The sequence below is a fragment of the Nelumbo lutea genome, chromosome 3, assembly GCF_056320005.1.
Source record: "Nelumbo lutea isolate HS-2025 chromosome 3, American lotus-T2T, whole genome shotgun sequence".
Classification (NCBI taxonomy): Eukaryota; Viridiplantae; Streptophyta; class Magnoliopsida; order Proteales; family Nelumbonaceae; genus Nelumbo; species Nelumbo lutea.
Window position 1 is genome coordinate 67,623,539 of NC_142686.1, and position 12,068 is coordinate 67,635,606.

At 41.6% G+C, this 12,068-nt stretch overlaps 1 long non-coding RNA gene across 1 annotated transcript; it reads left to right on the forward strand.

Moving 5' to 3' along the window:
- The first annotated feature begins 4,480 nt into the window (after positions 1–4,480).
- LOC148865415 (uncharacterized) lies at positions 4,481–9,863 on the forward strand. The gene is made up of 3 exons (XR_016109370.1): positions 4,481–8,385; positions 8,482–8,656; positions 8,772–9,863. It is a non-coding gene; the product is annotated as an uncharacterized LOC148865415 (long non-coding RNA).
- The last annotated feature ends 2,205 nt before the right edge of the window (positions 9,864–12,068 follow it).

Sequence of the window (12,068 nt, forward strand, 5' to 3'; positions counted from 1 at the left end):
CCCACAATGAAAATGATCTGGTTTTGATCCACAAGCTTACAGGGACATTCCCAGCTTCTACGAGAGATTGTCTCAACCAATCAAGAGAATAGGAGGAATGTTTTACAAATTTGCCTAAATTGAATATTCCAAGTTTAGGTAATTGATTTGATTGAATGGAGACTTATTAGCTGGATAATTATAAATTTAAAGATGGTCCTAGAGGCTGGGAGAGAGATCTAGTGGTGTAGCTTCCTAGGTTCCAAGTTTCAATAAAAAAGATTCCAAACAGAGGGTTCAAATCGAGTCTAACATTTAGGTCTCAAGATGGAGGACTTAACAATGTCAGAATTGGATGACCTTTGTGTTGTTGGATTCAGAATTTTAAGTTATATGCATCTATAGGGTTGGAGTTTGTATTTCATGAGGGATATTGTTCAAGATCAAAATGATCTTGATTGGACAATTGGAATTGGTTCTAGCTTCGGGTCTTGAAATGAAGGGGTAAGCGGTGTCAGATTTAGGTAATTTTAGTGTTATCGGATTTGAAATGTTATGTTCTAAATACTATTGTCATTGGATTTTTAACTTAACGTGAGACAAGGTTCAAGATCAAAATGATCTCAATCTAATGATTACAATTGGTTTTGACTTCAGGTCTTAAGATGAAGGGACAATGTTAGGTTTGGGTGATCTTGATATCATCAAATTTGGAATTTCGAGCTCAATGTACCTATGGTATTGGATCATAGAGGTCTAAAATTTTGTAAAATTCTAAAAATTCCCTAAGGTCAGTTGAGAGGCTAGTTAAAGCATGGTTGAAACTTGAAGTGTTGTAGAATGACTGAATGGTGCAAAAGTGGGGTGTCTACAAATGTACATTGAAATTTATGTATCAATAAAATCAATTCATTATTGTTTCATATTTTGGTGTGCTTTTGTGAAACTTATATTAGTTTATAAAGTTCTAAGCCATTGGATAACACTGATGCACTATTGAAATGGTGGAGTGATTTGTCTCAATTTTTGGGGTTAGACCCTAAGTACAGTCAGCCCTGGACCTTGAAGATAGATGGGCAAAATTGGAAAGATACACTTAAGCCTAGACTTGATAATGATATTGAACTAGGTCTTCGACTATACTACTTTTGATATGCCAACTAGTGAAATCCTCTTAGAGTTAAATACCTAGGTATGAGAATCTCTTTTTTGTTGCATTTTCTTATACAACACATCATAAATTAAAGTGGTTTTATATTTGTAAGAATCCAAAGAAGTTGGAGAAGGAATTTAGCTAAATCATTATAGGATCAACTTCCAGTCAACAACTACATCATTTTCAATTGGAAGGATGATTTAGACTTGAATTGTGAGAGTAAACCACCACTCCAGGAGCTTCACTTAGTGGTCTCTATATCAGGTATGCTCATATTTAATTTGGAAATGAAATCTAGTTTGATCCAATGCTAGATCGGTCTTAGCAGAATCAAATTCTCCAAATTATAAGAATCTAATTCTCAAGTTTGGAGTGGAATTTTTGAAATTCAGATTGTAAAGGGATTGGCCTAAGTAGTATTGCAGACTAAAAATTAGGGGTGGCCACAAGCCGAGATTCTCACAAGCTATTCAATCTTAGCTTGTGAAAAGTTTGATTCGACTCAGTCTAAACCAAGCTTTGAGCTAAGCTCTGGCCTAATAAAGCTCTAATCATGAAAAGTTCGATTTAGCTCGGTCTAAACCAAGCTTTGAGCTGAGTTCAAGCCCAATAAAGCTCGGCTCACAAGCCCAATTGAGCTTATATATATTTTCATTTTTATATAATAATAATAACTAGTTTTTATAATTCTTAATTTTTTATATGCTAAATTAAAAAATAATTTTCTTATATGTATAATTTTTTACTTTTATAAAACATTTGGCTCACTATCAAACTTGAGCTAAGACGATCTTGAGCTTATGATCTTTTGACTCAATCCAAACTCAAGCTCAAGTCTCTAGCTCAAATTGAATTCAAGCTCAAGCTTGAACCTCATACTTTATTGGAGAGCTGAGCTCAAATAGCTAGATATTCAGATTGACTCAAATCTACCTCTACTAAAAATTGTGACAAAGACCAACTGGGTCTAACCAACCAAACATGGGTCAATTTGGCCCATTAAATATAAGTGTTAAATAGTTCAGCATAATTTATGGATATTCTAGAAACCAAAGAAAGCATTATCAAATAAGAAATAAAAGATGAGAACATTCTAGAAGTAAATCTAGCTAAGCAAGGAAATAAACATGTGACAAAAGGGTAAAATTAGAAATAACAATTAATAACATAATTCTAGAAGAATATTTATCATCTTGATTGATATTCTTAACAGAGATTGTACAGTCCCTTGAAAGCTTTGGTTTTGATTGTCTCAAGTACAAGAGCTTAGGAGTAAATTGGATTTCTTTTATTTACATAATTATAAAGAGGCTAACCAACCGACAAATGCTCTTGCAAAGCTTGGTTGCTTCACTTCTTAAAAAATTGTTTATGACTGTATAGAAATTCTTCCTTCCCACATCCAAAACTTGATTACTACAAATGGTCTAGATCTTTTTTTTTCTATGAATTCATTGATTATAAGTTTCCCAGCCTGATGTTTATATGAGTCGAGTTTCCTCTGTATACTTTTGAGGGGTAAGGCTTCACGTCCCCCACCCCCGAAGATTTTTTGCTTATGAATAAAATTGTGGTGGCCACCCCTCCATGGGAGTAAATTTTGGGGTTAAAAAAATAGAGCATTGACTTGAGAAACGTCCGAAATGAGCACCCAAAGACCATAGATAGGGGCCTTGAAACCATTTCTTGCCCCATCACCTTCATATCAGTCCATTTTCTATCTCTCATCCATCTCCCCATGCTGCTATCCACCATTTTTACTATCTTATCACCGGAATTCCAACTCCAATGAACTACATTGGCTGGATCCTTCATTGGAGGGTACGCAGGCAGCCATTTTAGGGGTTTGGCCACTTCCCATTTTGGTTCAACCAAATCCTATGACCTCAGGGTAAAGACCACTTCACATCCTTGGCTTTACGATAGAATCTCTAGTTTGGCTCTGATTTCTAAGGAACTGGCTCAGAAGGTGCGAGATTAAATTTCGTGGCGTATATCAGAAGTTATTGCGATCTCCAACTCAGCCGCCACGATCTCCAACTCAGTCACCGTGATCTCTAACTTAGTCATCGCGATTTCCGACTCAGTCACTGTGATCTCCAACTCAATCACTGCGATCTCCAACTCAATCACAGTGATCTTCAACTCAGTCATCATGAGCTCTAACTCGGTCTCCTCGATCTCCAACTCAGTCACCATGATGATCTCCACCTCAGTCACTACGATCTCCAACTCAATCACTATGACCTCCAACTCTATCATTGTGGTCTCTAACTCGGCCACCGCAATCTCCAACTCAATTTGCGTCCTATCTAACTCGTCCTTCTTGATCTTCGACTTAGTCCCGTAACCACGGTAAGAAATCTCCTATTTTTTGCCTAGGTTTAGTTGCACAACACCATGACACTTGTTAAGTTTCCTCATGGACCTCTGTTTCTGATTCGTGGCCAAAGGATGAAAAAGGAAAAAATAGAGTTCATGGTATAACCTGCGGACAAGTAATCCACAAACCCCAGCATATATAGATGACCATAGACTTGACCCTCAGAAAGGCAAGGCCGTGATCTCAACAAAATGTATATTGCGGTGCACGCCATGGACCAAAAAAGATTATATATAGGTAAACTTAGTTGACGGACCATAGGCATCTACAGTGCCGCGGACTCACACCTACTGTGGATAAGAAAATGAAGGACTACAAGAGAAAATCGTGGATATAAGAAACAAAAAAAAGAGAGAAAAGAAAGTACTATGGACCTATATACCTAGGCCATGGGCCCACACCCCATTTATCCTAGGTCGCATCAAGTAGGCAAAATGTTGTAAGCATGCTCAATGAAGACTGAAAATTTTTTGACACCAATGCCTTGAAATACCCCCAACTTCCCTTGAAAAAGATTAAAAATCACTTTTTATAGTTGTCAAAATATTTATCAAGTATTCATTGAGCGTCTTACTATATTGTAGGGGTGTAAACATAGTTCAAAAATCTGAGTTCGAATTTGATATTTGACTTAATCGAATCGAATTCAGATTATTTAAATATTATTAACGGTTGAATTTGAATAAAACATTTTTACATAAACGAATTCGAGTAGGAGTCGATTCGATTATATATATTGTAAGTATATAAATTATATATACTTGTATATCGATATTATTTTACTATTTCTTGCTTTCTTGTCTCTTTGCTTTCAAGTTTTTTCTCTTCAAATATCTTTAGTCACCTTGGTTTCATGTAGAACTTTCACCTTCCTATGAGGACTTTTTCATCAAAGAAAAGAAATATTACCTGAAAGATGACATATGCATGTAAGGGGGTGGCATTCTTTTTATGGATTTTGAAAGGGGGGAAAGTTGGTCAATGGGATTTTGATTCCCATTTACCAAGAAAGTCATGTTCTTTTTTTAGATTTATATGGGGACTAGGGAAAGTTTATTTTCTTAGGGTAAGTAATACACATCTCCTAGGTGGGTAAATAACTTTCCCACCTGGTCACTTGGGAGAAAGTCACCAATACTTGTGTGAGCAAGGTGGTGGTTAGGCTAGGGGTGATGGTCTCCTTGAAAGACAGAGAAAGACCTATAGCCGGGGTGTCCAATCGGAGGCTAGGGGTGATAGAACGAGGGATCAATGATGAGGATACTCGGTGATTGAGAGTGAGTGAGTTTTGTTATGAAAATGATCTGTATTTATGGAAAAGATCTCGAGATCCTGAAAAGAAGGAACTAAAGGCGTTTGTCTTCTACTAGGAAAGTGAATATTGGATTCGCTATCAATCATTAAGGGCACTGTTGGGATTTCGCCACGTGTCCTTGTGGAGATCCTCCCAAGGATTCACCTTTCACTCAGAGATCCTCATAACTCGTGTGTGCTACTACCCTTTTGCACCTTACTTAGATGACATGGTGCTAGTGACATCATTTCTTGGCGGGTGAAATTTTACTAGACCTTTGTGGCACCTTGTCACATTTGTCACTTCGACATTAAACGTGCAGCTAATACCCGGGTCTAGTTCTTAACGAATCGGAATTCCCTAGTGGTTTACGATTCATCGCGGTACGTGTAAAGCGTCATTGTAGGCTCATCCTAAGCTTACTTTGAACTTGTACTAAGAATAAGTTTATCACAAGCGTGCGATGAACCGTATGATGAACATCAAGTTCATCGCATAGGAAAGATGGCTATTGGTTGATCACAAACATCCATATTTTATCAATCCAGTGTTTACTATGTTATGATGGACTAAATGAATACTATGCACCTACATTAGCCCCCGGTTTTGTTTATCGATAAATTGCCTTGCCATTTGTTTTTAAATCTTGCAATGAGTCAACGGGTTCTTACGTTTTGGGTCGGGGGTTTTGCCCTATTTTACTATTTAGTGTAGATAATGTGAACTTTGTTTTGGCTTTTATTAGCCCCCTCTTTGTTGACAAACTGGGAGTCAGTTGCTCTAGGGACCGTGCGTTTGTGGCTTTTGGCTTATATTAAGTGTCTATTTCTGGACGATGATTCTTATAATCCATGGTTTAACCCCTATATTTTGGTGATTCCTTTTCTATCAATGGGCAGTTCTATGCCAAATTTCTGTGTTTTAGCCCCCTAGCCAAGTTCCCTAAGTCTTTGGTAAAGAGGGATTTGGCGATAGGGACCGGCGTCGTGTATCACTGTGTGGGTGGCGAGTCTCTCCCCCTTTGTGTCAAGGTGGGATTTGATGTTGATCCGAATGGTGGATTGATTTTAGTTTGTGGGAGCGTTTCGTATTCGATTGTTATTGGGAATTGGTTGGGCATGCCGTTTGATGGTGATTTGGCATTTATTATTGGCGCATGTGACTTGCCTGACATTGTGTAATAAGTGGACCATTTTGCACATGTGGCTAGTTTCCACCGCTCGATACTACGAAACGGCCACTAATGACGTGACCGTTTCATTTGATTTAAATGCACCATTTCATACCGCTTTGTAAGGGCATATATGTAATTTTCCTATAGATTTCTTTTTCGTTAAGCTTCGCTTGGGATTCCATATTGGCACCTGTTCGTCTTCTTCGACGCTGTTTGGTGCTCTGAGCGTGTAACTCTCTATAAAGGTGTGAAAAGTAGGGAATGCATCGGTTCCTCACTTTCATTTTCTTGTCATCATCATCATATTCTTGTTGTGAGTCTACGGTTCTTGTGAAACCCTTTTCCTTTCTTCTTCATGTCTTTTATCACACCCTTTGTCCATTCTTGATGGATTCTCGTCAGGGAGAGACTAATTGCCCTTTCCTTGACTTCGTTAGGGAAGTTGACACTGTCAAGTTGTTGTTGGAGTGGGAAGCGGCCATGGTGGCCGATGGGGGAAAGGGTTTCTGGCTTTTGATGTCTGTGTTTAGGTGTGTGGAGGGTATATTCGATCCCATTCATGGGTCGGAATTGATGTGTCTTTGTGGGCGACTGAATCGCTCCGTTACGTATAAGTGTCAAGAACCTAAGACCGATAACTCCAAGTCCCCTAGCAATTATATAGCGGGGGCTCGATATATATTGGAAAACCCTAGCATGTACTGCCAGATGCTGCAAGATTTCAGTCTCCTTAGGTTTGTTGGTTGCTACATGAATCTTGCTGGTAGGGAAGGGGTAAAGTATGTTTCTCGTTTGTTGGAGCATTGTTGTCGCACCCACACTTTCGTTGGTGCATTCGGTGGGTTTACTATGGAGGATGTGGCTGCTCTATTAGGGTTGCCTATTGGGAGTGTCGTTTCTACTCAGCACCTTCAGTTTGTCGAATCTATTCCCGTCAAATTAAGGTGGATTTCTGACAAACTCCGCGAACTTGCGGCTTATAAGGCTCGAGTGGATCAAACCAGTGCACGCGAGAGGATGTTGTTGGATTCCTGGGTAGCATTTTGGTTCGAGTCTCGTGGTCGGACAGACGTTATGGTGTGTAGCACGAATTCCTAGCGCCACCTCTGCGTTTATTTTGTATATATCCTCTCGATTTCTTTTTTCTGGTCTCCCTAACTACGGCTTGCGAAGAGTCCTGGTTCCGTTTTCAGTTTTAGCCGCTAGTGGTTATCAGCTGCCGCTAGCTTCGATGTTCCTGGGCTATTTCTATGAGCAGATGGATGACACCATTCAACAAGTAATGGACCCAGGTTGCAAGAGGCGAGTCAGTTATGTTTGCATGCCATTTCTTTGGATGTCCTGTTACGAGCGCTTTGACCTCAACATCACATTGTGCCGTCTGTCTCCCCTTTGGGTTGTCGTTACCACCATGAAGGGTGATGAGTTTGAAGATAAAGTGTTTGAGATCTATAGGGGTAAATGTTGGCTTCAAGCTCCCATAAGAACTTCAGAATGAGTGAGATTAATATGAAGTTGGCCTCCCTTGATGGGATTGTTTGGAGGCCATACGCTGAAGCTGTTCCTCATGCCATGCCATTTTGTGTTGACATGACTGTTCCAGAGGGTGGGAATCAGCAATGCGCAGTGGACATTGAAAGCCCTACTGCGAGTGTTGCGTGACTGGTGACATGGCCCGGTGTGGTGGCTTACCTTGATCGTGCCGGCGAAATGCAACTGGCTACATACCGGCCAGACAGGGTAATGCGCCAGTTTGGTTATGACGATATTGGTGGCCAGTTTTTGAGGTCTTCCAGCGAGGACGTATTCTGGGTTCGTCGCCATGACTTTGCTTTTTTGGGTTTTGCGAAGTTCCCCATCGTAGGGTTTCAAAGGGTGTCGGGTTGTAAGTCCCTCTATTTTGCTTATCTGTGCTCACTATTTGGGGGGTTTAGGAGCTTGTAAGGAAGAACTCCCCTCTTCGTCATGTGTTGGTTCCCCCGGTGGGTCATGCTGCTAATCAGGGGAGTGTTCCACCCGCTACTGTATCGCAATCACTAGAGAGGGTAGGGGTGAAGCGTGGAAGGAGGAAAATGATTCATGAGCAAGGAGAAAGTAGCTGTCCACCCATTGTGAAAAGGTTGAGATCTATGAGGGTGCCTCGCTCTTTTTAGGTTCCGGTTATGCCACAGCCTGTTAAGCCAAACGTGGATTCATCGCAGGCACAAGAGGGCCATGCTGAGTCCAGGTGGGGATCTCCAACATCCCCACCTGCGGAGAGGCTTGCGTCGATAGCAGAGTCGGCCAAGTTGACCATGGCGGCGCCCTTTGCTAGGGTGACTTGTATTCACTTCTCGAGTGGGCGGATGAAGAGGATGGCTCCTCCTCGACCAAGGCGTGGTCCTGCAGATGATGATTCGGTATCGTAAAAATACTTTGCTCTCCTTTGTCTTGCTATCATATACACTACTGTTGGTGGGAGTGACTGAGTCGTATTTATTTTGATGTCATTGCAGTCCACGGGGAGTGACAGCAACACGCCAATGGCGGAATTCCCAACAGCCCATCCCGAGGAGGGAGATTTGATAAGCGATGCCATTTTATTGTTTAAATGCACTTAAATGGAGCCAGCGATCGTGTGGTTACCAAGATTGACCCGTTTGCAGTTTTTTGTTTTGAAGCGTATGGAAGGCAAAGATTTTCAACCCAACACAGAAACTTTAGGAGCCCCCGCTCTGGTTTTTTGCTCATATATTATCATTGTCGGGTTTGTTGGACTGACTATTTGTGTTTTGCTTCATCACAGGCGCATCCTTACGCTGGTCTTTGCAGCATACCAATTATGCTTGTCATTAGGCGCTTAGTGGAGGAGCTACTGAAGACGCTAGGGCTGGCATACTACTCCCGGTTTTGTGCCCTTGGAGGAGGTACGTCAGGTGCCTGCAGAGGTAGAGCCTTCGACTGCCCGTGAAGATGTCACCGCCTCTTCTCCAACTGTCTCGGTCAGGGCTCCTGTGGAGCTAGATGTCAGGGCTGCTGTTGAGCTAGAGGTCCTTGTGGCGAGGGTTGGGGCCACCGGAGACTTGGAGGACCAGCCTGAGGGCAAGGAAGCGAATCCTGGCATTGTCTAGCCGTCAGAGGAGCTGACATACGAAGAGGAGTTGGTGTAGATACGGCAGGAACTTGTGGAGTATTGTGACAAACGTGATGTCCCTCCTTTGCATTATGCAACCATAGAGGTCTAGGGGCGTCGAGGGGGTGATAAGTATTCAGTTTCTGCTCCAATGTCCAAATTTTCCTCCACCGTGATACGGTCTGGGTGGTTGCCTACTACAAACCTTCATTCGATGGTCATGGGGCCTGCCTTGGACACCATAACCATGATGGATTGCATTATTAATCGGCCTATGGAGGAGCTTTCGTGATCAGATTTCGCCCACTGCCTGGATGCCTCCAAATCCTTCTCTGTCATGAGCTTCAACATGGCTCAAATTGAGGAGCGGGTTATTATGCTAGTGCACGCGTTTTGGGGCTGGTCTCAGGGTATTGCAATCCGTCTTGTTTCGTTCAATGAGGGATGTGCGCTTTTGCTGGAAAGTTGACTGTGGCCATGTATGTCTAGATGTAGATAAACATCATGGGACATTGCCTCTAGATTTAGGTACTCTAAGACCTTGGTGGCAAATGGGTTCTACTTGGGCCTTAGAAGGTATACGACTTCCCGAGAACGATGTGAGTGTGGTCGAGCACAGAGAAGGCAAGTTTTTGGGCGAAATTGTTGGGGTTTAGGGCGGTCATTTGTTGTGCTTTGCAATGAGTTGTCTTCGTTTGAGAGAAGTTCGTTCGTAGTGAAGTGTTGTCTACATCTCAAATTGCTATACTTATGAGTGAAAGCAAATGTTTGTGGTAGTAGGTAGAGAGCATACCTAATGTGGCTGGGGCGCCCCCAGTCTTGTCGAGAGTCCTTGTGGACTTTATCATTGTCATATGTTAGGACGCTCATTTGGAACAAGTCATAGAATGGCGAATTTGAATGACGGGCGAGGTCTCTAACACCGTGGTGTCGTTGATGCACGGGGCGGATGGATAAGATGTTGCCAGGTTACATAAGCGCATATGGGGCTACCACGTGCCTTCGCATGGACCGTGTGGCATCCTGGGCAAACCAGGGTCTGTAAGAGCGCATAGGGGCTTCTCGGGGTTGCCGAGGAATTCAACTGGAATACTGGGTTGCCAGGAGATAAGTGTGTATGAGAGACATATCCAAGGATTAGTACGCCAATTATTTTGATCAAAGCATTGTATCAATATATATTTATAAAGTTATTATGTTTTCCAAAATACATGGATACATCAAGCCTTTATCGATAGAACTGAGAAGGAAACTTTATCGCAAAAATTAAATTGTTAATCATCATGTTTATTTATAAGCAAGGTACAAATGCTTAGTAAAGGAGAACTTATACAATATCTTTGATGCATTCGTCTTTCAACCAGTAGCCATTTATAGTTTCATCTTGTTCTCCTATGTCTATCGTTTGTAATACATAGTAGCCAAATGAGTGGGCTTCTTTTATCCCATATGGACCTTCCCACATTGGAGCGAAATTTTCCTATGACTTGCCCTACTTGACATGGAGTGATGTTTTGAGCACCTTGTCCCTTACTCTAAGCTTCTTGGGTTTCAGTAACCTATTAAAGTTTGTGGCTAGGGCTTGTTTGTATTTGGTTTGCTTTTGTAGTGCCTTGTCTCTACTTTTATCGATGCCCTCATTTTTTTGCAAGGAGTTGGTCCATGTCCTCTAACTTGAACCGTTTTTCCATTACAAAGGCTATACGAGTAGACAATGCACATATCTCTACTGGTAACATTACTTCCTAGCCATATACTAGTGAATAAGGCATCGCTTGTGTGCTTTTCCTGATCGTGGTGTGATAAGCCCAGAGGGTTTCCAATTGTTTCTCCAACCAACCCTTTTGATTATCAGCCACCATTTTGCTCAACATTCTCAGTAGGGTTTTATTAGTGGCTTCTGCTTGGCCATTTCCTTATGGGTAGTACATCATGGACGTTCCTATCCTTGCACCATACTACTCTAGAAGGTCCTGGACTTCATAATTCTTGATGGAGAGGCCATTGTCTGTCAAAATCCTCATCAGGACTCCAAACCAGTGAACTATATGTTTCTTGAGGAAATTTGGTATGTTTTCTGCACAAATCCTTTACAAGGGTATAGATTGTTGGCAGGTTTATGTATCATTTTAGCATGTATTTGGCACTTATGGCATTTGCGCACGTGTTTTTGAGTATCTTTTGTCATGGTGGGCCAGTAGAAACCTAGGTGTAGAATGTGGTTATATAAGGCCAGTTGTCCTTAGTGTGGGGCAAACTTGAAACTATGGGTTGCTTCTAGAAATTCTTCGATCTCTTCACCAGCCAAGCATTGCAAAGGTTTCCCGGCATAGGATTTCCTATATAATACTCCTTCATGGAAATAAAATCGCTTGGCTTTGCTTAGGAGCTTCCTTCTCGTCACCGGGTCTATCGACAGTGGTTTTTGTGAGTTTCATTAAGGACTGTATTTGCTTCTTTTGGCCCTAAGCATCTCGTTCTGACCCCATCCGCCAGTCGATGGTATAATATCCCATTTACCAGTTGGAACTTCAAAATTGTCTTCTTGTCCTATGTTCCTACTATCGTGCTATTTAGTTTTTCAATGATATCATGCCTCCAGTCATCTATTGTTATATCGCCTTCCTTTTCTATCCACTCCTTCAATATAGCGGTTGATGGTTTGCTGAGCGTCTGGATAGTGATCTCGATTGGGTCTTTATTGGATTGTATTTTTGACCCTAAGGTAGCTAGAGCATCAACAGACCTATTTTTGGCTCTGTTTTGGTGTTTGAAATTTATCTCAAGATTGCGAATCAATTTCTAGATTACTGTCCTATATGGTAAGATCTTCAACTCTTTCACCACCATGCTTCCATTGAGTTAGCCAATTACTAGTTTGGAGTCACCAGTCACTTGGATCTTCTTGGCTCCAGATTCTAGTTCTTTGATCAAACCCAAAACTAAGGCTTCCTATTCGCCTATGTTATG